At 47.3% G+C, this 27,222-nt stretch overlaps 1 protein-coding gene across 4 annotated transcripts in view; it reads left to right on the plus strand.

Annotated features, from left to right (window-relative positions):
* The window catches only part of pak1 (p21 protein (Cdc42/Rac)-activated kinase 1), a 155,128-nt gene that overhangs the window by 55,787 nt on the left and 72,119 nt on the right, over nucleotides 1–27,222 (plus strand). For 2 of the 4 annotated variants that reach the window (XM_055664809.1, XM_055664812.1), the window contains exon 1: nucleotides 6,630–7,494. The exons of the other annotated variants lie outside the window; for them this stretch is intronic. The gene's annotated coding sequence lies outside the window, so the exon portion shown is untranslated. Of the gene's footprint in view, nucleotides 1–6,629; nucleotides 7,495–27,222 lie in introns of those variants that run through there. 4 annotated transcript variants of the gene reach the window in all.

The following is a 27,222-nucleotide window of genomic DNA, read 5'->3' on the forward strand; positions in this document are numbered from 1 at the left end:
TCAGAGGGCGGTGGAGGCAGGTTCTCTGGATGCTTTCAAGAGAGAGCTTGATACGGCTCTTAAAAATAGCAGTGTCAGAGGATATGGGGAGAAGGCAGGAACGGGGTACTGATTGTGGATGATCAGCCATGATCACATTGAATGGCGGTGCTGGCTCGAAGGGCCGAATGGCCTGCTCCTGCACCTATTGTCTAACGAGGTACAATGAAAAGCTTTCTGTTGCATGCTATCCAGTCAGTGAAAGGACTATACATATTCTGAAGAAGGGTTCCAAAATGAAAAGTCTCCCATTCTTTTTCTCCACAATGCTTCCTGACCTGCTGAGTTACTCCAACATTTTGTATCTATCTTCAGTATAAACACGTGTGTGCACTTCCTTCCTACGCATATATAATTACAATCAATCTTTGCACAGTGTACAGATACAGGATAAAGGGAATAAAGTTCAGTGTAAAGATAATCCGAAGGTCTCCGTTGAGGTGGATGTGAGGTCAGGCCTGCACTCCAGTTGGTAATAGGATGGTTCAGTTGCCTGATAACAGTCAGAATCTGGAGGTATGCGTTGGAGGTACAGCGATCATTCTGCTCTATCCTACACACGAGGGACAATTTACTATTTTACAGAAGCCAATTAACCTACAAACCTGGTGCACAAAATTGCTGGAGAAACTCAGCTGGTGCAGCAGCATCTATGGAGCGAAGGAAATAGGCGACGTTTCGGGCCAAAACCCTTCTTCAGACTGGGCAATTTTGTGTACCTTCGATCTTCCAGCATCTGCAGTTCCTTCTTGAACAACCTACAAACCTGCATGTCTTTTGGAGTGTGGGAGGAAACCAGAGCACCCGGGGAAAACCCACGTGGTCACTGGGAGAAAGTACAAACTCCATACACACAGCACCCGTAGTCAGGACCAAACCCGGGTCTCTGGCGCTGTGAGGCAGCGACTCTACTCTGCGCCACCGTGCCGCCTTGTTCTCAAAACCTTTCTCAACATTTATGTTACCTGGTATCAAACTTTGTTTAAGAAGGAACTGCAGATGCTGGTAAATTGAAGGTAGACAAAAGTGCTGGAGAAACTCAGCGGGTGTAGCCCAGGGCGGTAAACCCGGGGGGGGGGGGTCAGAGGGGACAATCTCCTCCCCAGATTTTGGAGAGCCGAGGGGGGGGACATCCCCCCCCCGGTCCCCCCCCCCCCCCGGGACATGTTTTTGTCATCCGGATTTTAAAATCTCCGCTTTCCGCGAGACAATGGAGGTGGGACTGCCGATCGAGGGTGATTGGAGGAGAGAGATGTGGCACAGACCTGCACTTCATCCGCAGCCAGGATCGATCCCAGCCAGCTCTCCAGCGCTGTCCCGTCCCCACCCCCGCCCCCACGGGTGGCCAGAGAGGTCGGGCGTCAGACGCGAGCTGTACCTCCAGGCCCACAGCCAGCGCAGAGACGCAGCGCTAAACCCAGCTCAACTCTGCCTGTCCTGTCCTGCCAGGTGAACCCGCCTGGGCTTGCGGGAAATATGGCCAGCGCGGAGAAACAGCGCTAGTGTCCCGTCAGTCCAGTCAGGGCTATAGTTTAACCCGGCGAGACAGGCAGAGTTGATAGCGCTGGATTGTCCTCCGAAGCCTCGTGCATGTGTGTGTGAGTGTGCGCATGCGCGCACGGCTGCCAAAAGATGGTGTCCCCCTTGTCCCCGGTCCCCTCCATGTTTTGATAGCGAGTTCCGTGCCTGTGTGCAGCAGCATCTATGGAGCAAAGGAAATAGGCAACGTTGCCTATTTCCATCAAACTTTGTTTTACACCAACGGTGTAACATAAATGCAAGTTCCTGATTTGCTTCCCCCCCCCCTCCAGCATGAGGTTAATTGAAAAGGCCTTTTGTTCTGGCTGAGATCAGTAAGCTTAGCTCAGACCCACAGCCAAACCACCCGTAGCTTTATTTCAAAGAGCAGGGAGTTTTCCCTGATGCCCTGGGCAACATGGCTTAATATATGAAGAAAACGCACATGCAATTATCTGGTGATTATCACTTTATTGTTGTGTGCAACCTTGTGTACGAATAGGTTGCTGCTTTACCTACCCTTCCTTGCAAACTACACTGCAAAAATACTTCATTTGACTGTAAAACATTTTGAGACATCCTGAGGTCATTTCAATGATTGTGTTAAAGACTTTTACTTTTTCTTTGAAAAGTGCGTAAGTTTAGTTTAGAGGTACAGCGCAGACGGACATAGTCCCTTCGGCCCACCGAGTCCGTGCCGACCAGGAATATCTGTACACTAGCACTATCCTACACACTTAGGACAATTTACAATTTTTACTGAAGCCAATTAACCTACAAACCTGTACGTCTTTTGGAGTGCGGGAGGAAACCGGAGCACCCGGAGAAAAACCCCTCGCGGTCACGGGGAGAACGTACAAACTAAGAGTCAAGAGAGTTTATTGTCATGTGTCCCAGATAAGACAATGAAATTCTTGCTTTGCTTCAGCACAACAGAATATACTACAGAACAGATCAGTGTGTCCATATACCATTATATAAATATACACACACATGAACAAATAAACTGATAAAGTGCAAATAAACAGATAATCAGTCTGAAGAAGGGTTTCGGCCCGAAACGTTGCCTATTTCCTTCACTCCATAGATGCTGCTGCACCCGCTGAGTTTCTCCAGCATTTTTGTGTACCTATGGTCCTATTAATGTTCAGAGTTATGTTTCAGTTGAGTTTAATAGCCTGATGGCTGTGGGGAAGCAGCTATTCCTGAACCTGGACGTTGCAGACTTCAGGCTCCTGTACCTTCTACCTGAAGGTAGCGGGGAGATGAGTGTGTGGCCGGGAATAGGGGATATGGGGAGAAGGCAGGAACGGGATACTGATTGGGGGATGATCAACCATGATCACATGATCACATTTGCCGGCACCCGTCATAGTCGCAGAAGGTGGCTGAAAATTCTCAACATGTTGAAAATCCAGCGGCGACCTGAAAACGTTACGACATTTTGGGCCACTGCTCATGACCATACAGGCTTCACCCCGCCATATGTCGACACGTGACACCTGTATGGTCGCGAGGAATCGCTTAAAGAGTCGTACCTTTTTCTGGTCGCCGCTGGAGTTTCAACACGTTGAGAATTTTCGGCCACCTTCTGCGACTATGACGGGTCTCCCGTAAAAATCACGTTAGTGGGACAGGCCCTATAGGGGTGATTTTATTGAGTTGTATAAAATCATGAGGGAATTGATAGGGTGAATGCACAATGTCGTTTACCAAGGGAGGGGAAAATAGACAACAGACAATAGGTGCAGGAGTAGGCCATTCGGCCCTTCGAGCCAGCACCGCCATTCAATGTGATCATAGCTGATCATCCCCAATCAGTACCCCGTTCCTGCCTTCTCCCCATATCACCTGTCTAGCTCTCTCTTGAAAGCATCCAGAGAACCTGCCTCCACCGCTCTCTGAGGCAGAGAATTCCACAAATCAAGAACCAAATGACCCATGTTAAAGGTGAGCGGGGGAAAGACTTTCTAGGAAGCTATGGGACAACTGTTTCACACACAAGGTGGTGGGTATGTACATTAAGCTTCCAAAGGAAGTGGTTGGGGTAGTCTACTGTAACAACATTTCAAAGACACTTGGACAAGTACATGGATAGGAAGGTTTTTGAGGGATAATGGCCAAATGCAGGCGTCTAAGACAAGATGTGGAATCTTGGTCAAGATGGACTGGTTTGTCTGAAGTGTTTAAGAAGGAACTGCAGATGCTGGAAAACCAAAGGTGGACAAAAGTGCTGGAGAAACTCAGTGGGTGAGGCAGCATCTGTGGAGAGAAGGAATAGGTGACGTTTCAGGTCGAGACCCTTCTTCAGACCTGTTTCCATCCTGTTTGACTGCGATTCTAAATTCTAGGAGCAGATATTTCTAAAATTCATAGAAGTATGTCAGGTTATTAACTGAATGATATTCCATTTCTAACTGTTACAGTGTGATCACATGCCTTGGGTTATTCAAAAAACCTTTCGTCCATTCATCCAGATTTGGTAAATGGCAATTGAGGAGTGGAAACCATCCGTTTATTTTCCACCGCTAATTTCCTGAAACTTACACTTGCCTTCGACCGAGTTAACTCAACTAAATCAATCATCATCACACAAGATTGTCATAGATTTGAACCCGGGTTGTGAGGAGCTAACATTCTGCAGCAATTTGGCCCGATCCCTCGGGTACCATTTCGTGCAGAGATGACCCTTGTACATGGTTCCTGTACAACAGTGGCAGCTTGTCAGCCTGGAGACTGCCCAGGCAGAACCTCTGATTCAAGCACAAGAACTCCTGGGTTTCAACCTGATTTGAACTCTCCTGGGTAATAAAGTTATTGCTAGAAAAAAGAAAGGCATGATACCAAAACACTGACTGTGAACATTGCTATCAGTCACTGAAGTGTGCTCTGGAAAAGGATGTGAAATGACAATGGACAATAGGTGCAGGAGTAGGCCATTCGGCCCTTCGAGCCTGCACCGCCATTCAATGCGCTGATCATCCCCAATCAGTACACCGTTCCTGCCTTAGTGGGGTCGCCATGTCATTGTAGGTTGTCCAGGTAGTCGAGGTAGTTTTAGTTCATCTCTTTTGCTGACCGGGCATTTTCATTGGCTCATTGGGGAAAATAAAATGTAAGCACGAGTTTTCAGAACCAAGGAAAACCGCCCGGTAATGTTAAATGCCCGCTAAACTTCACAGCTGTATAGCTCCGGCTTATTAAAAGTTGTCTGGTTTCTTAAAAGTCTCTCCACTTCTTCACCCCCCCCCCTTCTCACCACCCCTCCCCCCACTTCTCACCACCCCCCTTCTCCCCCCCACTTCGCCCTCCCCCCCTTCTCCCCCCCCCCCCCGCTCTTTTTTAAAGGACTTACCGTACACTGTGCCAGCCGTCTTTAATCTTCCTGTTCATCGCGGGTATCACCTTGGCTTTACACTGTGTGAATTTCAGACAGCGCTCCCCCCACTTTCCCTGGCCCCCGCCTTTGGTGTGTGTGTGTGTGTGTGTGTGTGTGTGTGTCCGTCCGTCCCCCCCCCCCCCCCCCCCCCCCATTCTGACGGTTGTTGCAGCTTGCGGTTGTTTCAGTGCCCCCGAGCATCCTCCTCACAGTTCACACTGCCACCCAGCTTTGTGATTGAGGAAAACACACAATGGAATGATGACTGTCCGGCGTGCAGCAGTGGAGTCATAATGGCAGCTGGTGTGTAAGGCATTGGTAAATGTAGAAAGGAGGAAGCGGAGGCCTTGGTATTCAGTAGGGGTGAGGTTAGAAAAGTCAAGTCGGCTGATGTCTAGTCAGCAGTTGGAGATAACCTCTCTTCCAGTTCTCCCTACCTGCCTCTTTCAGTCCAAAGAAGGGTCCCGACCCGAAATGTGTCGGGACCAATCCACGTCCTCCAGAGATGCCTGACCCGCTTGAGTTACTCAATAGACGTAGACAATAGGTCAGGAAGCGAGCGGACAAGATCATCTCTGTTCCCTCTCACCCTGGCCACAAACTCTTTGAATCACTTCCCTCTGGAAGGCGACTCCGGACTGTCAAAGCTGCCACAGCCGGACATAAAAACAGCTTTTTCCACGAGTAGTTGCTCGAGTAGAACAGCCATAGATCTGTAGCCTCCCTTTGACCTGGTATTTTGTAGGTTCACATGTTTGATCAATGGTGTTTTATCATTAATGTTTTATTATTATTAATGTTTAGTGTTTTCTGAGTCATTCGTAACTGTCACTGTATGTCATGTTGTTACTTGTGGGCAGAGCACCAAGGCAAATTCCTTGTATGTGAATACTTGGCCAATAAACGTACTTACTTAGGGGCAGGAGTAGGCCATTCGGCTCTTCGACCCAGCACCGCCATTCAATGTGATCATGGCTGATCATCCCCAATCAGTACCCCGTTCCTGCCTTCTCCCCATATCCCCTGACTCCGCTATCTTTAACAGCCCTGTCTAGCTCTCTCTTGAAAGTGTCCTGCACTGTGTGTCTATTGTAGGTGATGGTAAATGAAGGCAGCAAGTAGTATTTTTGGAAACGTTGCCTAGTTCCTTCGCTCCATAGATGCTGCTGCACCCGCTGAGTTTCTCCAGCATTTTTGTGTACCTTCGATTTTCCAGCATCTGCAGTTTCTTCTTAAAAACAAGTTCAGATGCTGGTTTACACCAAAGATCGGCACAAAGTGCTGGAGTAACTTTAGCGAGTCAGGCAGCTTCTATGTCGGAAAAGGGCGGGTGATATTTTGGTTTGGGATCCATCTTAAGACTGAAGACTTTGAGTTTGAAGAAGATTCCCGATCGAAACGTCAGCCAAAGGTACACAAAGAATGCTGGAGAAACTCAGCGGGTGAGGCAGCATCTATGGAGTGAAGGAATAGGCGACGTTTAGAGTCTCCAAACCTTAGAGTCACGACCCAAAGTGCTGGAGTAACTCAGTGGGTCAGGCAGCATCTCTGGAGAAAAAGGATGTATCAAGTTTCAAGAGAGTTTATTGTCATGTGTCCCAGATAGGACAATGGAATTCTTGCTTTGCTTCAGCACAACAGAATATAGTAGACATGAATAAATACAGATCAGTATTCCATTGAATATATATATATATGCACACACATAAATAAGCATATAAAGTGCAATAGGCTATTAAAGTTCAGATTTTTGTTTGAGTTGAGTTTAGTAGTCTGATGGCTGAGGGGAAGCAGCTATTCCTGAACCTGGATGTTGCAGATTTCAGTCTCCTGTACCTTCTACCTGAAGGCAGCAGAGAGACGAGTGTGTGGCCAGGATGGTGTGGGTCCTGGATGATGCTGGCAGGCCTTTTTGAGGCAGCGACAATCCATATCCCTTCACGCCACAGATGCTGCCTCACCCGCTGAGTTTCTCCAGCATTTTTGTCTACCTTTGATTTTCCAGCATCTGCAGTTCCTTCTTAAACAGCTTTGCAGACAGCCTGCTTCATAGTTGCCTGAAGCTTCAGTCCAATGTGTTTTGTATACTGTGTGCGGTGCCGTTTGAATAGACCCCCCCTAAATAATATGCTTTCCCCTTGATTCACATTATGAACCGGCAATTAGATGAGAACAAAGCCATTCCCACATTGCCCGCAGCAGCAGTGACTCTGTGAAACATCAGCCAGTCGAGATGTCTGCACTGGGGATTTTTTTCTCTCTTCTCTCTGCCCTCTTTCTCCTCTTTCCCCAGCCAATGTGAGTCACTCAGAACATGACATCATGTCTGGGGAGGTCCCAGCTAGCCAGCCAGCCAGCCACCGTGCACCGCTCCTTGTGTGTTACACACCACCAGTATCAGATGTGTGTGTGTGTGTGTGGCAGCGAAGCGACACAGGATCTTGCGGGAGCAACCCCTTGCTTGCATTCGACTCGGGGGAGGACTGTTTCTCTTGGAAGGAGCTGTGTGTGTGTGTGTGTGTGTGCACACACGTGTGCGGGCACCGATTGTGGAACAGGTGAGCGGCAAACAAAGCAAGTGGCGAGAAGATCAAAGCTTTTATTTGTGTGGAGGGCTCGTGTTTGTGAGGCAGGGGCTGTCAGTGTGTGTGGAGGAGCGCTGTTGTTTGCAGGGGCGGGTAGGTAAATGATGTGTGATGGTGTGTTAAGGAGCAAAATGCCACGCGGGATAAACAGGGAGAGGGTACTGGCTGGTTCATGTATGTGTAAAGTCAGTACAAGGATCCGGCGAAGCTGTGATGTCCCGTGTGCCCTGTGTGGAAGGTGTAGCACAGATCACAGTGGCAAAGAAACTGCTTAGAAAAAGATAGTTGCTGTTACACTTAACTGGGAACTGGAGCAATAATGGACACAGTCCCCCCCCCTCCCTTCCCACTCCTTATTTAAGTGTAGTATAGGACTTGAGGAGACAAAGGTAGACAGAAGTGCTGGAGAAACTCAGCGGGTGCAGCAGCATCTATGGAGCGAAGGAAATAGGCAACGTTTCGGGCTGAAACCCTTCTTCAGCCCCTTCGCTCCATAGATGCTGCTGCACCCGCCGGGTTACTCCAGCATTACTGTCTGCCTTCGATTTTGCAGCATCTGAAGTTCCTTTTTAAAGACTTGAGGAGACGAGCTGTGTGTGTGTGTGTGTGTTTTCATTCCGTGCTGAAGACACACTCATGCCAAGCTTGGGTGAGTTTTAGCACCAGAAATATCATTGTATTTCCTGGTGCAGAAGCTGATGAAAGCGGCTAGATTGTGCTGTACGTACACGTGACAATAATAAAAAAAAACCCCCCCCCCCCCCCCCCCCTGCCGCTGTTGAGTCTGTCCAGCAATTCTTTCTCCTTATTTCAGATCTTATGCATCTTTTTATATTTTCATTTGTGTTGGAACTGTGGTCGAAACGATGGGGACCCTTTAACTCTTCCTAATTGCTGCCTCCCTTCTTCAAAAACATTTAAACCTCAACCTCCTTGCTGTTTTCACACCAATACCCCCAGATATTGGTCACGGTGGCGCAGCGGTAAAGTTGCTGGTTGAATGCAGCGCCAGAGACCCGGGTTCGATCCCCACTACGGGCGCTGTCTGTACGGAGTTTGCACGTTCTCCCCTTGACCTGCGTGGGTTTTCTCCGAGGTCTTCGGTTTCCTCCCACACTCTAAATAGACCTACAGGTTTGTAGGTTAATTGGCTTGGTAAATGTTTAAAAAAAAATGTCCCTAGTGTGTGTTAATGTGGTCGGCGCGGACTCGGTGGGCCGAAGGGCCTGTTTCAAGATTCAAGAGAGTTTCTTGTCATATGTCCCTGATAGGACAATTACATTTTATTTCATTGCACTGTATGTTTAAAACTAAAATGTGGTCAGCCTTATAGATTAATTGCAGAAATTCATTTATTGAAATGACCAGTCTGAAGAAATGTCCTGCCTGTCCTGAAACATCAACTATCCATGTTCTCCAGAGATGCTGCCTGACCGTCTGAGTCACTCTAGAACTTTATTTCCTTTTTAAACCAGCCCTTACAATTCTTTGTTTCACCATTTCTCCACAGATGCTGCCTGACCCGCTGGGTTACACTAGCACTTTGTCCTTTTCTGTAAACCAGCATCTTCACTAAGGAAGACTTATTATTTATAATTTGCCGGAAATAGCAGGGGACCGCGGGCAGATGCTGGAAGATCGAAGGTACACAAAAAGTGGTGTGGGTAAATTGAATGGATTAAACTCAGCCCCAGGGCCAGATAGGCTGCAGCAGAGTCTATGGAAGCGAAGGAAGTAATAGGCAAAACTCTTTAGATTCTGGGGCCGAAACCCTGGCGGGTAGCAAACGACTGATTAAGGGGGAGGGGGGAGAAAAGGGGAAAAACAGGGAGGAGGAGGAGCATCGGTAGGGGGGGGGAGTCAGTGGGAAAGATGGGATAGCAGCACATTTGAAAGGGTTGAAGGAATTGGAGGAGACAGCAAGGGTTACGACAAAATTGGGAGAATTCAATGTTCATGCCAACCGGACGCAAGCTGCCCAGGCGGAATATGAGGTGCTGTTCCTCCAATTTCCGGTGTTGCTCACTCTGGCAATGGAGGAGACCCAGGACAGAGAGGTCGGATTGGGAATGGGAGGGGGAGTTGAAGTGCTGAGCCACCGGGAGTTCAGGTAGGTTATTGCGGACTGAGCGGAGGTGTTCGGCGAAACGATCGCCCAACCTCAGCTTAGTCTCCCCGAAGTAAATCAGGTATCTGCAATACCTTGTTCCTACAGTTCTCCAGAGATGCTGCCTGACCCGCTGAGTTGCACCAACGACAAGTTGTTGGCATGTGGATTTACACACGTCCCCATATCATTAGTCTCAGATTACCCATTCTTCTTTTAAACTGGCCTGAGGTCTGAAGAAGGGTCTTGACCCGAAACGTCACCCATTCCTTCTTGCCGGAAATGGTGCCTGTCCCGCTGAGTTACTCCAGCATTGTGTGTCTGTCTACCTGAGGTTTTACAATCTCTTAAATTGCAGACCTCTCCATTGTCTTGCTCGTCCATATATAATAGTTGAGAAGGACAAGGGTCACACCCTTGTCCCCAAGGCTAGACTCTAGTGAACACCCAAACTCTCATGGGTCTTATCATAGGTAGCATTAGTTTGGATCAACCAGTTGACCAGATTCTGTTTGGTAGAGTGCTTTGCCTTTAAAACAATGGTGAACCCAAGATAATTCAGTTAGATATATGGACAACACTGGCAAAGCCAGCATTTTTTGCCCAAGTGGCCCTAAACAGTGATTTTCCCAGTTGATTTCAGAGTGTGGGTTGGAGGCAGCTGTAGATATCTTAGAGGACACTGCTGGAGAATGGTGGACACAAAGCTCTGGAGTAGATCAGCGGGTCAGGTAGCATCTAGGGGGGGGAAGTACAGGTGGCGTTTTGGGTCGGGAGTCTGAAGAAGGGTCGCAACCCCAAACGCACCCGAAATTCCATCTTTCATGACCTCAGCTTTCCAAACCACTTTATAACCAATGAATCATTTTTGAAATGTGGTCAGATTGGGAATGTAAGTGAAATGCAGAATATGAAATCTCACTAACCACTGTAGTAATGACAACATAATGGATACAAAAGGTATTGCAGTTGCTGCTTTATCAAAAAAAAGCACAAAGTGCTGGAGTAATTCAGCGGGGTCAGGCAGCATCTCTGGAGAACACGGATAGGTGACATTTCCCTTCACTATTGTACTGAACAGAGCTGAGGCTCTATAGGGCACTGGTCAGATCGCATTTGGACTACTGTGAGCAAATCTGGACCCCATATCTGAGGAAGGATGTGCTGGCCCAGAGGAGGTTTACTAGGATGATCCCAGGAATGAGTAGGTTAGCATTGGATGAGCTTTTGACGGCACTGGGCCTCTATTCGCTGGAGTTTAGAAGGTTGAGGGGAGACCTCTTTGAAACTTACAGAATAATGAAGGGCATAGATAGAGTGGATGTGGAGAGGATGTTTCCACTTGTGGGAGAGTCTAGGACCAGAGGTCACAGCCCCAGATTAAAAGGGCGCTCTTTTAGAAACAAGGTGAGGAGGAACTTCTTTATTCAGAGGGTGGTGAATCTGTGGAACTCATTGAGACAGAGGGCTGTGGAGGCCATGTCAGTGGATACTTCCCCACAGCCATCAGGCTATTAAACCTGGCCCGGACAAAACTCTGATTATTAATAACCCATTTTCTGTTAATTGCACTTTATCAGTTTATTTATTCATGTGTGTATATATTTATATTATGGTATATCGACACACTGATCTGTTTTGTAGTAAATGCCTACTATGTTCTGTGTGCTGAAGCAAAGCAAGAATTTAATTGTCCTATACAGGGACACATGACAATAAACTCACTTGAACTTGAACTATTTTTAAGGCCGAGATAGACAAATTCTTGATTGGAACGTGTGTCGAGGGTTATGGGGAGAAGGCAGGAAAATAGGATTAGGAGGCAGAGATCAGCCATGATTGAATGGTGGGGTAGATGCGATGGACCGAATGGTTTAATTCTACTATAACTTGTGAATTAGTTTAGTTTTGGTTTAGCGATACAGAGTGAAAACTGGCCCTTCGGCCCATCGAGTCTGAGCCATCCGACGATCACCTGTACACTAGTCCTATCCTACATATTGGAAACAAGTTGCAGAAGCCAATTAACCTGGAATCCTGTACGACTTTGGAATGTGGGAGGAAACTGGAGCACCCGGAGAAAATCCACGGCGTCTTGGGGAACGTACAAACTCCATACAGACAGTACCCGAGTCAGGATCGAACCTGGGTCTCTGGCGCTGTGAGGTTGCACCCGCTGCTGCACAGTGCCGCCTTGTATCTCTTCATCTGAAGAAGGGTATCGACGTGAAACATCACACATCAATGTTCTCCAGAGACGTTCCCTGACCCGATGAGTTATTCTGCTACAATAAATCAACATTTGGTGATGGTGGTTCTGGTGCAACTCTTGTGTCAGCATGCAGCTTAATGTACAGCCTCTGTATATTGCCCTGAGGGTACAGGGAGTGGACGACAAACTGGTATAACATAGAACCAGCGTGAATAGGTGATCAATTGACTCAAGTGGGCCGAAGGGCCTGTTTCCATGCTGTTCCCGATGTTGGGGGAGTCCAGAACCAGGGGCCACAGTTTAAGAATAAGGGGTACGCCATTTAGAACGGAGATGAGGAAGCATTTTTTTCACACAGATTGTTGTGAATCTGTGGAATTCTCTGCCTCAGAGGGCGGTGGAGGTCGGTTCTCTGGATGCTTTCAAGAGAGAGCTAGATAGGGCTCTTAAAGATAGCGGTGTCAGGGGATATGGGGAGAAGGCAGGAACGGGGTACTGATTGTGGATGATCAGCCATGATCACATTGGCGGTGCTGGCTCGAAGGGCCGAATGGCCTACTCCTGCACCTATTGTCTATTGTCTCTAAACTAAAGTTTTTAGTTTAGAAATTCAGCGTGGAAAGCAAAGATAGGGAGGGAAGGGGGGAGTATTACTTAAAATGAGAGAACTGAACGTTGATACCATTGAGCTGTTGGCTACCGAAGCAGAATATGAATGTTGACAGACCGTGCCATTTTATCACAACCAACATTGGCCTATAGATTATGTGTACATTTCTGGACCTCAGGGTGTGTGATCAAGTCTATAAAATGGGACTTAAATCCTTAACCTCCTGAAGTGAATAGTCGCTATAGAAACGAGAGAGAATGTGAGAGAGGAGGGGAAATGTCTCGGGCGAGAGGTCATAGCCTCAGAATTAAAGGACGTTCTTTTAGGAAGGAGATGAGGAATTTCTTTTGTCAGGAGGTGGTGAATCTGTGGAATTCTTTGCCAGAGAAGGCTGTGGAGGCTGTCAGTGGATAAGGCGGGTATAGGTGGATTCTTGATTTGAACGGGTGTCAGAGTTTATGGGGAGAATGCAGGAGAATGGGGTTAAGAGAGAGAGAGAGAGATAGATCAGCCATGACTGAATGGCAGAGTAGACTTGATGGGCCGAATTACCTAATTCTGCTCCTATGATTGTGCAAGGGGGAAGGGGTGCGAGGGGGGAGAGAGAAATGTGTGTGAGAGAATATTTTGCATGTGGATAGTCTGTTATTTTTTATTAAATTGGACAACGTTGGTGCTACAAATACTCCATCATAAGCTAGTGTGAAATTCATTTTGCTTAGATGTTTGTGAAATTTAAAATGTTCAAACATAAAAATTTATTGGACAGCTTTCCAGATTTCTTTGGCCAGATTTTTCTCAGTAGCGATAATATTTTATCCCCGCATGCTTGATGTGCTCAGTGTAGAACAACAGAGCACAAGATTGATGCACAGGTGCAAGGTATAGGATTATCTGAAGTCGCTCTTCTTTATTTGACTGGTTTCCCCGTTGATGTATTTTGCAGCTGAACCATCTATGAGCTTTAATGCTGCATGTTGCTGGATTATCGGCGTCCCTGCCAGGTTTAATGGTGTTGAAAGCCTGGTCTCTTCCCCATTGCTCTGTCTGAGCTAATTGAAAACCCCCTACCGCTGCATTGAAGAAGAGAGAAAAAAAAATACAATCATGGCCAATGTTGCCGTGATCACGAGCAGCAAACTGCTGGAGGAACTCAGCGGGGTCAGGCAGTGTCTGTAGAAGCAAGGGCATGGTGCCCATTGTGGGTCAAGACCCTGCTGTGCCCTACCAACCCCTTCCCTCCACTAATGCCGCCTGACCCGCTCAGTTCCTCCAGCAGTTTTGTTTTTTTCCCCCTCCAGATACCAGCTTCTGCAATTTTGTGTGCCTCAATATTTCTGCGATGTGGTTTATGGCTCTGGAATATCATGGGGGAACTCTGCTCGTTGCCTTCAAAAATATGGTGGAGGAAGGAACTGCAGATGCTGGTTTACACCAAAGATAGACACAAAGTGCCGGAGTAACTCAGCGGGACAGGCGGCGCCTGTGGAGAGAAGGAGTGGGTGACGTTTCTTCTTCAGACGGGTCGGGGGAGAGGGAGACTGGAGATATGGAAGGGTAAGGTGTGAAAACGTATGTGGCAATTTATTGAGTGGGTCGGGAGCAGGCGGAAACAATGGGTCAGCCAGGACAGTGCTGCTTATGGATTTGGGGATTTTGTGCGGGGCTGAGGAACGATATGGTTGGAGGCTGTGGGGGGGGCAGACAGCTGGAAGTGGTAACATCAGCAATAGTCTGTGAGATTAAGGCCTGGTGCTCATCTGTGGAGTCATGGTCCAAGGATAATTAGGAGGAGGTGTCCGAGGGCTGGCCTGGCCTCAGCGTGGTAGAGGTGAGCTCGCCAGCCTACCCTTGTCAGTGGGTTCAATAAAATTATTGCATCTATGTGTGTGAACAAGAGAGGCTTTGTGTATTAAAGAACGGATATATCACAGCAGAAAAATAAGTTACAATGTGCTGGAGTAACTCGGCGGGTCAGGCAGCATCCCTGGGGAACATGGATTGGTGACGTTTTGGTTAAACCAGCATCTGCTGGTCCTTGTTCCTACATCCCTCCCTCGAGTTCTACCTATCACTCCCCATCTTCCTGTCTTCCCAGATTCCACCATTCACACCCACTTGGCACCCCTCAACCTTGATTACTGCCTCCACATTTCTCTCTCCCACCCGATCAATGAACTTCTCCTGATGTGGATTCACCTATCACTTGCCCCGTCTTTCCCCACCCTTGCCCCTCGACCAGCCAACTCCCCTCTACTTCATCTGTCTGAAGAAGAGTCCAGACCCGAAATGTCATCGCTCCATTCCTTCCGCAGATGCTGCCTGACCCGTACGTACTGTTGTTGGGTTGGCACCCCATTTGTTGGTGGTGAGTTTGTTTAATATGTCATTGCGGGTGCCCACCTTTGCTTTAGTTTGATTTCCCGTTCTTTGATGCTGAAAACAGTGATTGCATTTGGCTCCTCAAATTCTCGAACATTTCTCTGAATTACTCCAGCATTTTGTGTCTACCTTCTATTTAAACCAGCATCTGCTGTTCTTTCTTGCACATTTTGTCCACTTCATTGCAAAATCTCCTCAAGTTATGTCTACTTTGAAGAAGTTCTTCCCCCTCTCTCTGACGAGAGTTCGACCCGAAACGTCACCCATTCCTTCCCTCCAGAGATGCTGCCTCACCCGCTGAGTTACTCCAGCATTTTGTGTCTACCTTCGGACAACGTTTTCACACAGGTTGGTGGGTGTATGGACCCAGCTGTCAGAGGAGGTAGTTGAAGCAGGTACGAGAGCAACATTTAAAATACATTTGGGCAGGGACATGGATAGGAAAGGTTTAGAGGGATATGGGCCAAAATGCAGACACGTGGGACTAGTGTAGCTGGGGCATGTTATCTGGCATGAGCAAGTCGGGCCAAAGGGCTTGATTCCGTGCTCCATGACTATGACTCATAAGTGCATAAGACCCATTCTTTGGAAAGCGAACCCAAATATCACACACGTGACCCGACGACATCGCAAAGTGATGCGTTAAAGAAATTCTTGGAGGAGATTAAATCTTATTCATCGCTATTTTCCTACCTACAGAGATGTGACTGGTCACATCTTACCTCCGACCCTAAACAAACATTGTCAGCATGACATATAAACATTTCAATTGATAAACCGAAAGAAAATATGGATCATACACACAGGACAAAACAAAGCAATATACCTGCAATGCTGTCAGAATTAGAGATGTATTCCGCAATCTTTCATCTGTTTTGGTCACACACGTGAATAAGACTGGGGGCCTCAGGGATATGAAGTGGCGATAAACTTAATTGAGATGTGAAGCAACCTTGATGTGGATGAGAAGCAAAATCTTGAGGGCTTTGTTGGTTATTGTATTTCTTGTTCATTGTTTTTTTTCCCTGTATTCCACAAAGCCAAGGATTTGTGTGTCTAGTGTCTAAGACGGAACTGCAGATGCTAGAAAATCGAAGGTAGACAAAAGTGCTGGAGAAACTCAGCGGGTGAGGCAGCATCTATGCAGCGAAGGAAATAGGCAACGTTTCGGGCTGAAACCCTTCTTCAGACTGATGTGAGGGTGGTGGGCGGGAAGAAGAAAGGAGGAGGAGGAGCCAGTGGGCTGAGGGAGAGCTGAGAAGGGGAGGAGACAGTAAGGACTACCTGAAATTGGAGAAGTCAATGTTCATAGCCGCTAGGGTGCAGACTGCCCAAGCGAAATATGAGGCGCTGCTCCTCCAATTTACGGTGGTCCTCACTTTGGCCATGGAGGAGGCCCAGGACAGAAAGGTCAGATTGGGAATGGGAGGGGGAGTTGAAGTGCTGAGCCACCGGGAGATCAGGTTGGTTAATGCGGACCGAGCGGAGGTGTTGGGCGAAACGATCACCAAGCCTACGCTTGGTCTCACCGATGTAGATCAGCTGATTGATGTGCCTACCTAGAATGAAGCTGGACTGGGTCTCAGTGGCAGAACACAATTCAGGTTACGGAGCGGCAATGAGTGCGGTGGATGGGAAGAGATTGTGGAGATGGTTACTGATGTGGTGAACTTGGTGCTTGGTCGATGGAAGCTGTTTACTCACTCGTTATATCAACCTAGAGTCACTAATCATGTCACATTCCAGCAGACACAGCCAGGAAGCACCCAAATCCATTCATTCTAGATTACATTAAAACACTTTCATTCACCATAAGACCGCTAATACATCCGGTTCATAATCTAGCATGAGTCATCGGTCAGGCAAATCTATTCTTTTCAACGATATATGCTGTATTTGCTTTATAATGCAAAAGACCATATCAAAAATTAAATTGAATCTTTTCTTTTTCATCATCTAAACATGCTGAATCATTTGGGACATTATGCTGCTGCTGCCACACTTGGTTTGCTGTTAATTCATGAGTCATTCTCCATCCTGGCAAGCTGTTCATATCAGCCTCATTTTTTATTCTTGTAAGTAGCAGTGACAGGACTTTTGAAAATAACATCTGCAAAATTGTTTTTTGCATTGCAACATACTTTGCAAGAGCACACAATATGGACCGGTGCCCACAGACACGGCTTTGCTGTTGTAACAGCTATTGTTTCTACTGCACAGGAAAATGTAGAAAGCATACCTTATGTTAAAGAGACATCTCCCTCTCTTAGTTAGGTGGGCAGCACGGTGGCGAGCTGGTGCCTTGCAGCGCCAGAGACCCTGGTTCGATCCTGACTACGGGTGCTGTGCCATTCACTGTGCCAACTGGTACATGTGACAAATAAATGTATCTTATATCTTGTATCTTGTCTGAACGGACTTTGTACATTGTCCCGGGACCTGTGCGGGATTTCTCCGGGTTCCTCCCACACCCCAAAGGCTTATAGGTTTGTAGGTTCATTGGCTTTGGTAAAGATTGTAAATTGTCCCTAGTGTGTGCGATAGTCCTAGTGTACGGGGATGGCTGGTCGGCACGACTCGGTGGGCCGAAGGGCTCGTTTTCACGCTGTATCTCTAAAACTAAGACTAAAGATACAGCGCTGAATCAGGCCTTCGGCCCACTGAGTCGGTGCCGACCAGCGATCACTCACCAACCAGTTCTATCCTACAGACTAGGGACAATATACCAAAACCAATTAATCTGCAAACCTGCACGTCTTCGGAATGTGGGAGGAAACAGGAGCACCTGGAGAAAACCCCAAGCAATCACAGAGAGAGTGTACAAACTGTACAGACTGTATCTGAGGTCTGGATCTCTGGCAGTGTAAGGCAGCAACTCTACCGCTGCTTGTCTTATATCGACAAATTGTATATTTCATTTCAGAAGTAGCATGCTGCTGGTTAGATGTAAATGTTCTAACAGCATCAGTGAAAATGTGCAGAGGAATACTCTTTGGTAGCCCGTACTTGTTCCTCAACCAACATCAGTATTAGAAAATAAATGATTGTCATTGTTGCTAGGTGGTTGCTATACGTAAGGAGACTCAATTCGCTGAAGAAGAGCTCCAGCCTCCCGACCACCTTTTTGCCTGACAATTAGTATTTTTTTCTGATGTTGAAAAAATAGTTTGAGTCTCACTGCTTTGGGAGTAAAATAAATATTTTTGTTTAGTGAGGGGATGGTGAATACTGTATTTTCAGGATGAATTTCCAGATCTATTGGTGGTGGGATTTGTTTTACCTTCTCTTTAAACCTTTACTTTGAATATCGGAATTTAATATTGAGTTTCTATTATTCACTATTATGTGGATGTATATGGAGAGATTTTGATCAAGTGGTGGAGTTGCTGCCTTACAGCGTCAGAGACCCGAGTTTGATCCTGACCACAGACGTTGTCTGTACGCAGATTTCATGTTCTCTCTGTGGCCTCGTGTGTTTTCTCCGGGTGCTCCATTTTCCTCCCACATTCCAGAGACGTGCTGGTTTGCAGGTTAATTGGCTTTGGTAAAAATTGTAAATTGTCGCTAGTGTGTAGGATAGAAACATAGAAACATAGAAATTAGGTGCAGGAGTAGGCCATTCGGCCCTTTGAGCCTGCACCGCCATTCAATATGATCATGGCTGATCATGCAACTCAGTATCCCGTACCTGCCTTCTCTCCATACCCCCTGATCCCCTTAGCCACAAGGGCCACATCTAACTCCCTCTTAAATATAGCCAATGAACTGGCCTCAACTACCCTCTGTGGCAGAGAGTTCCAGAGATTCACCACTCTCTGCGTGAAAAAAAAGTTCTTCTCATCTCGGTTTTAAAGGATTTCCCCTTTATCCTTAAGCTGTGACCCCTTGTCCTGGACTTCCCTAACATCGGGAACAATCTTCCTGCATCTAGCCTGTCCAACCCCTTAAGAATTTTGTAAGTTTCTATAAGATCCCCTCTCAATCTTCTAAATTGTAGAGAGTATAAACCAAGTCTATCCAGTCTTTCTTCATAACGATAGCGCTAGTGTACGGGAATTTAGTTTAGTGACACAACGTGGAAACAAGCCCTTCGGCCCACCGGGTCCGCGCTGACCAACGATCCCGATACACTAACACTATCCTACACATACCAGGCCAATTAACCTACAAACCTGAACGTCTTTGGTGTGTGGGAGGAAACTGAAGATCTCGGAGAAAACCCACGCAGGTCACGGGGAGAACGTACAAACTCCGTACAGACAGCACCCGTAGTTGGGAGCAATTTCCTGCAGTCTTGGATGGAGCAGTTCCCAAATCATGCTGTGATGCATCCCGATAAAATGCTTTCTACGGCACACATCTGCAGATGTTGGTAAGAGTTCTGGGGACATGCCGAACTTCTTAAGCCTTCTAAGGAAGTAGAGGTGTGCTTTCTTGGCCTTTGCTTCGATATGGCTGGTCCGGGACAAGTTCCTGCTGATATTTACTCCTAGGAGCTTGAAGCTTTCAACCATTCTCTGCTTTGGCGCCGTCCAAAGTCAATCACTATCTCTGTGGAAGAAAGAACTGCAGGTGCTAGTTTAAATCGAAGGTAGGCACAAAATGCTGGAGTAACTCAGCGGATGAAGCAGCACCTCTGGAGAGACGGAATGGGTGACGTTGCCTCCTCACCCGCTGAGTTACTCCAGCATTTTATGTCTTCCTTCAATCACTATCTCCTTTGTCTTGCTGGCATTGAGACCCAACCAAGCCCTGTTCATGCCAACCAAGATGACCCATCTAAGCCAGTCTCATTAGCCCACGTTTGGCCCATATCCCTCGAAACATTTTCCTATCTGTTGCTTGTTAACTTGGCATTATCCATAGGTTAATGAGGGCCTGGAGTAAGTCAAATTGCCATCTGAACTTGTTGGTAACAAGGAAACACTTTTTCTCACAGAGAGTGGTGAGTGTCGAATTCTCTGCCTCAGAGGGCGGTGGAGGCGGGTTCTTTGGATGCTTTCATGAGAGAGCTAGATAGGGCTCTTAAAAAATGGCGGAGTCAGGGGATATGGGGAGAAGGCAGGAACGGGGTACTGATTGTGTATGATCAGCCATGATCACATTGAATGGCGGTGCTGGCTCGAAGGCCCGAATGGCCTACTCCTGCACCTATTGTCTATTGTCTAAAATGTTATTTCTGTGTGGATATTGTGCATTGCCGTATTTCTTTTGAAAACCAGTCCTCCCCCCCTTACTTTCGTTCCAAATCACATGATCAATTAAAATAAAATAGACTGACTTAACGATTTAGACGAGCGAATTAAATGTGACATCTCCAAGTTTGCGGATGACACAAAGCTGCACAAAGGATGAGAGGAGATCTCAGAAACATATAAAATTCATAAAGGATTGGACACTCTAGATGCAAGAAAAATGTTCCCGATGTTGGGGGAAGTCTGGAACCAGGGGTCGCAGTTTAAGAATCAGGGGTAGGCCGTTTAGGACTGAGCTGATGAAAAACCTTATCACGCAGAGAGTTATGTATCTCAAGTCAAGTCAAGTCAAGTTTATTTGTCACATACACATACGAGATGTGCAGTGAAATGAAAGTGGCAATGCTCGCGGATTTTTTGTGCAAAAGACAAACAACAAAACAACCAAACAAATTATAAACACAATCATAACACACATATTCTTTTACATAATAAATAATAGAAGGAAAAACGTTCTGCGGAATTCTGCGAAAATCTGCGGAATTCTCTGTCACAGAAAGCAGTGGAGACCAATTCACTGGATGTTTTCAAGAGGGAGTTAGATTTAGCTCTTAGGGCTAACGGAATCAAGGGATGTGGGGGAAAAGCAGGAACGGGGTCCTGATTTTAGATGATCAGCCATGATCATATTGAATGGCGGTGCTGGCTCGAAGGGCCAAATGGCCTACTCCTGCACCTATGTTTCTAACTATCTCCAGAAATTGAGTCCAGAGATTTGACCATCTATTTTGCAGAACCATCCGCTGTCTATTAATTATTTTTCTTGAAAGGAAGGGTTGTCAGCCTTCTATGCAACATTCTAAGTGTGGCCAGATCAAGGTCTCGCTCTGGTTTGGGCTAACTGGTTTTTACCCGTTGTCGAATGCTATCACGGGATCTCAGTGCTATGATGATTTTTTTTTCCACAATACACAATACAATTTATTTGTCATTTGGACCCCGTTGAGGTCCAAACGAAATGTCATTTCTGCAGCCATACATTACAAAACGAAAAAGACCCGAGACACAACACAATTTACATAAACATCCATCAAAGCGCGGTCATGGAAGGCAAAAAAACTTATCTCTCCCCTGCACTCCCCCCCCCCGATGTCAGAGTCAAAGTCAAAGCCCCCGGCTGGCGATGGCGATTGTCCCGCGGCCATTAAAGCCACGCCGGGTGGTGCGAGGTCGCGCACCAGGTCTTGTTGTTAGAGCCCCCGGCGGGCGCTCGCAGAGTCCCGCGGCCATTCCAAGCCGCGCGGGGCGGTGCTGTAAGGCCCCGCTCCAGGTGCTCTTCAACCCCGCAACTCGGGCGGGAGAAGTCGCCGCTGCGGAAGCCCCGAAAAGCGGTCTCCCTCCAGGGACCCCCGGGCTCCCGGTGCCGCCGTCCGCCAGACCCGCATTTGCAGCCTCCGAATCTCCGGGGGTCAGGCCGCAGCAGCGCTCCACCACAGCTCCACCCGCTCCGGACTCGGTCAGCTCCGCGACGGTGAGTAGGACCGCAGCTCCGCAACTGGAGCCCCAGGTCGTTCCTGCTGGAGGCCGCTCCACGTTGCAGCCCCAACGACAACGGAGACCCGACAAAGAAAAGGTCGGGTCTCCCGTGCAGGGGAAAGATTTTAAAGTTTCCACCCCCACCCCCCCCACATACATACCCCGACAAAAAAATAAAAATAAAAACTACATAGAAAAGAGACAAAAATAATAAAAAGACAGACGGACTGCAGAGGCCGCTGCTGACGAGAGTCGCGCTGCCCACCGTGGATTAGCTTCTTGAAAAATTGCCCAGTCATTGGATTTGGCTCAATCAATGATTAGTAATCGTCCACAAAACACTTCCACCAGATGCCTTCAATCATGAATAGATTGGTCTCATATTTCATTGATTCTTTTATTCATAGATCATGATACCATTAGCTGGTTTTCTGGTATTTTACAAAGTGACAGCATAAACATTCACAATCAGCTGTAATGGAGTTCTTTAGAACTATTATTAATAACCTATTTCTCTCTAAATATTTCCATATCCTGCTATCACCTATCTGCATGGATCTGTACTTCACAAGCCAATTGTCCACTCTAGGAGTATTTCTCTCGTTAATGTAGATCAGCGAGGGACTCGCTGTTCCACTGCCTGTGTTCAAGATTATTCGTTATGGCTTTGTATCTTTAGATGAACATTGGAGCTTGAAACATTAATTCTCCGCCACCGTGCGAATCTATCTGATTGGCTGCAGAGTTGCAGCCTTACAGCACCAGACGCTGGGGCTCGATCCTGAACATGGTTGCCGTCGGCACCGAGTTTGTATGTTCCCTCTGTGATCTTGTGGGTTTCCCCTGGGTGCTCTGGTCTCCTCCCACATTGCCCCTACAGTGTGTGTGTGTGGGGGGGCTTGGACTTGGTGGACCATAGGGCCTGTTTCAGATTCAGATTCAACTTTAATTGTCATTGTCAGTGTACAGTACAGAAACAACGAAATGCAGTTAGCATCTCCCTGGAAGAGCGACATAGAATATGATTTCAATAAATAAATCTATTTACATGCATACAGTCATAGTGTTTTTCCTGTGGGAGGAGTGTCGGGGGGGGGGGGGGGGGGGGGTGATTGGCAGTCACCGAGGTACGTTGTTGAGTAGAGTGACAGCTGCAGGGAAGAAGCTGTTCCTGGTCCTGCTGGTTCGGCAACGGAGAGACCTGTAGCGCCTCCCGGATGGTAGGAGGGTAAACAGTCCATGGTTGGGGTGAGAGCTTTCCTTGGCGATGCTGAGCGCCCTCCGCAGACAGCGCTTGCTGTATCTCTAAACTAAACTAAACCCGACACTTTTAGAATGGTAGTTTTGTGTGGATTAGATGAATGTCCCATTTATTTAATAATCCCTGGCAAATCAGAGTTTATTATTCATCTGTAATTGCCAGGTATGTTGGAGTCTTTCGGTTGTCAGAGGGCAGGAAGAGTGCTGGTGGTCCCATTACAGCACGGATGTGGAGGCTTTGGAGAGGGTGCAGAACAGGTTTGCCTGAATGCTGCCTGGATTAGTGGCGCCTGGAGCGTCGGAGGTTGAGGGGAAACTTGATGGAAGTATATTCAATTATGAGAGACCTTGCCATAGAGGGAGTGCAGAGACGGTTCACCAGACTGATTCCTGGGATGTCAGGACTGTCTTATGAAGAAAGACTGGATAGACTTGGTTTATACTCTCTAGAATTTAGAAGATTGAGAGGGGATCTTATAGAAACTTACAAAATTCTTAAGGGGTTGGACAGGCTAGATGCAGGAAGATTGTTCCCGATGTTGGGGAAGTCCAGGACAAGGGTCACAGCTTAAGGATAAGGGGGAAATCCTTTAAAACCGAGATGAGAAGAACTTTTTTCACACAGAGAGTGGTGAATCTCTGGAACTCTCTGCCACAGAGGGTAGTTGAGGCCAGTTCATTGGCTATATTTAAGAGGGAGTTAGATGTGGCCCTTGTGGCTAAAGGGATCAGGGGGTATGGAGAGAAGGCAGGTACGGGATACTGAGTTGGATGATCAGCCATGATCATATTGAATGGCGGTGCAGGCTCAAAGGGCCGAATGGCCTACTCCTGCACCTAATTTCTATGTTTCTATGTTTCTATGAGAGAGATGGGACAGTCAGAAACATGGTCCCAGGGTGTAATGCCAAAGAAGGCGTAGCTTTCAGGTGAGAGGGGAAACTTCAAAGGAGATGCACGGGGCCTGGTATAAATGTCAAAATTGTCCCTAGTTTAGGATAGTGTGCAGGGATTGCTGGTCAGTGCGGACTCGATGGGCCGAAGGGCCTGAATCCGCATTGTATCTCCAAACTAAACTAAACTAAAAGCAAATTGAAAATGTAAACATAGAAACATAGAAAATAGGTGCAGGAGGAGGCCATTCGGCCCTTCGAGCCAGCACGGCCATTCATTGTGATCATGGCTGATCGTCCCCTATCAATAACCCATGCCTGCCTTCTCCCCATATCCCTTGACTCCACTAGCCCCTAGAGCTCTATCTAACTCTCTCTTAAATCCATCCAGTGACTTGGCCTCCACTGCCCTCTGTGGCAGGGAATTCCATAAAATCACAACTCTCTGGGTGAAAAAGTTTTTTCTCACCTCAGTCTTACTTCTTCTTTCGTGTCCATCTTCCATGTTTCAAATGTCCACATCGCTGCCATCGTCCGTAAGGACGCAAGCTTCCAGCGACAATCAGTGGGAGCCACCACTTGTTGCAGTAGATGATGGTGGTGGCAGAATGGGCTTGGGATACGTCCAGTCTCCAGCCCCACCACGTGGACGCTTCTGCTACGGGGCCAAAAATGTACTGCAGAGGACAAATGTTTGGAATGGAAATGAAGTGGACAGTCCTTTCAAAAGCCACAGTGGCGCAGCTGGTAGAACTGCTGCCTCCCTCAAACCACCAAAGACCCGGATTTGATCTTGTCTGTGTGGAGTTTGCACGTTCTTTCTGCGGGTTTCTTCTGGGTGTTCCGGTTTTCTCCCACCTTCCAAAGACGATGGTACAAAGACGGGGGTATGGAGAGAAGGCAGGTACGGGATACTGAGTTGGACGATCAGCCATGATCATATTGAATGGCGGTGCAGGCTCGAAGGGCCGAATGGCCTACTCCTGCACCTGCACCTATTTTCTATGTTTCTACTTTATTGTTACATGTACCTCGGTACAGTGTAGTCCCATCTTTGCATACTGTTCAGTAAAAATCTAAGCATGCACAGGCAAAATCATACTCTCATGCAAGGGTATAAAAATAATAGATTACACAGTGGCAGTACACAGAGTCGACACATTTCTGGTGTCATCTTGTACCTTTCAAGTTTAGAATTGTGTTAGAGAGAAAGTGGGATCACGTGGAACTAGTGTAAATGGGTGATGAGTAGACTCTCTCTCTCTCCTGTCTGTGTGTGTGTGTGTGTGTGTGTCTCTCTCTCTCTCTCTCTCTCTCTCTCTCCCTCTCCCCCCCTCTCTCCCTCTCTCTCTCTCTCTCTGCTCTCTCTCTCTCTCTCTCTCTCTCTCCCCCTCTGTGTGTGTGTGTGTGTCTCTCTCTCTCTCTCTCTCTCTCTCTCTCTGTCTGTGTGTGTGTGTGTCTCTCTCTCTCTCTCTCTCTCTCTCTCCCTCTCTCTCTCTCTCTCTCTCTCTCTCTCTCTCTCTCTCTCTCTCTCTCTCCCCCCCCCCCCCTCTGTGTGTCTGCCTCTCTCTCTCTCTCTCCCTCCCCCCCCCCCCCCCCCCCGTCTGTGTGCTTCTCTATCTGTGTGTGTGTGTGTCTCTATCTGTTTCTCCGTCTGATTAGTGTGTCAGGACGGAGAGGAACCCAGACGACTGGCAGCCTTGAAGTGCGGATGTCTGGAGCAGCCTGGTCACATTGCAGAAGCATGCTGAATTTGCCGATGTGGTGTTAAAGTCTTAACTTTCCACTTCCAGAAAAAGCGCATCTCAGACCTATTCATGCTGCAACTATGAAACACTATCCACTGCATTCTTTGAGGCCCTTTCATACTATTTCATAGACTTTGTTCTTTGTGTTGTATGTACTAATTCTACCAAGCCTTTCAAATCGTTCCATGCACGGTTTCAATTACAACGTGGAAATTGTTGCAGCCTTCAGTGCTACCATTACACATTCTAAAGGAGCTGTCCAACCTCTTGCCCAAGGGCTAACTTTATTGTTCCTTTCATACATTAGTGGGCTAATCTGGCTTTTGTCTCTGCTCTCTTGATCCAAACCTTTTTGTCCAAGATTCAGTCTCCATCAGAGGACGGACTATCACCAGACTCTTACAAATCCACTGACTCTCAAAGTTACCTGGACCACACCTCCTCCAACCATGTCACGTCAAAGTTGCCAGTCCCTGCTCTCCATTTCTCCGTCTCTATCAGCCATGATCATATTGAATGGCGGTGCTGGCACGAAGGGCCCAATGGCCTCCTCCTGTACCTATTGTCTATGTTTCTATTTTCTATGTTTTTATCTGCCCCCGAGATGAGGCTTTCCATTCGAGGACTCTGGATAGACTCGACTTGTACTCGCTGGAATTTAGAAGATTGAGGGGGCATCTTATAGATACTTACAATATTCTAAAGGGGTTGGATAGGCTAGATGCAGGAAGATTGTTCCCGATGTTGGGGAAGTCCAGAACAAGGGGTCACAGTTTAAGGATAAGGGGGAAATCTTTTAGGACTGAGATGAGAAAAACATTTTTCACACAGAGAGTGGTGAATCTGTGGAACTCTCTGCCACAGAAGGTAGTTGAGGCTGAATCTGAATCTTGAGGCCAGTTCATTGGCTATATTTAAAAGGGAGTTAGATGTGGCCCTTGTGGCTAAAGGGATCAGAGGGTATGGAGAGAAGGCAGGTACAGGATACTGAGTTGGATGATCAGCCATGATCATATTGAATGGTGGTGCAGGCTCGAAGGGCCGATTGGCATACTCCTGCACCTATTGTCTATGTTTCTATCTGCCTCCGAAATGAGGCTTTCTATTACATTTTCTTTTCTAAATATGGTTTCCTATTTGTTGTTCTAGATGAATCCATCACCCATGTCTTCTCTGTGTCCTGTAGCTCTGCTCTTGTTCCCCCTCCTCAGGTGTCGGGAGGAATGGTCGAGACCTGAAACGTCACCCATTCCTTCCATCCAGAGATGCTGCCCGTCCTGCTGTGTTACTCCAGCATTTTGTGTGTAAGGATAGAGTTCCCGTAATCCTCGCCTTTCACCCCACCAAACCTTTGCATCCAGCAATCAATTCCCTGACATTTCCGCCTCCTTCAGCGAGATCTCACCACCTGTAACATCTTCCCATCTTTATACTACCCGCAGAAAGCGATCCCTCCCTCGGGCTGAAACGTTGTCTATTTCCTTCGCTCCATAGATGCTGCTGCACCCGCTGAGTTTCTCCAGCATTTTTGTCTACTTTCGATTTTCCAGCATCTGCAGTTCCTTCTTAAACACTTCCCCTATACTTCCTTCCTTGCCTCTATCCACCAGCAGTCCCTCCAGGTGCAACTCCTCTAACCTTATCCACTGCTTTTGGTGCCCCCTTTACATCAGCGAGACCACATATAGACAAGGCAACCATTTTGCCAAATATATGCACTTGATTTGCCAAGACCTGCTGGATCTCCCAGTTGCAAAC

Source organism: Leucoraja erinacea, chromosome 45, assembly GCF_028641065.1.
Source record: "Leucoraja erinacea ecotype New England chromosome 45, Leri_hhj_1, whole genome shotgun sequence".
In the NCBI taxonomy this organism is placed as follows: Eukaryota; Metazoa; Chordata; class Chondrichthyes; order Rajiformes; family Rajidae; genus Leucoraja; species Leucoraja erinaceus.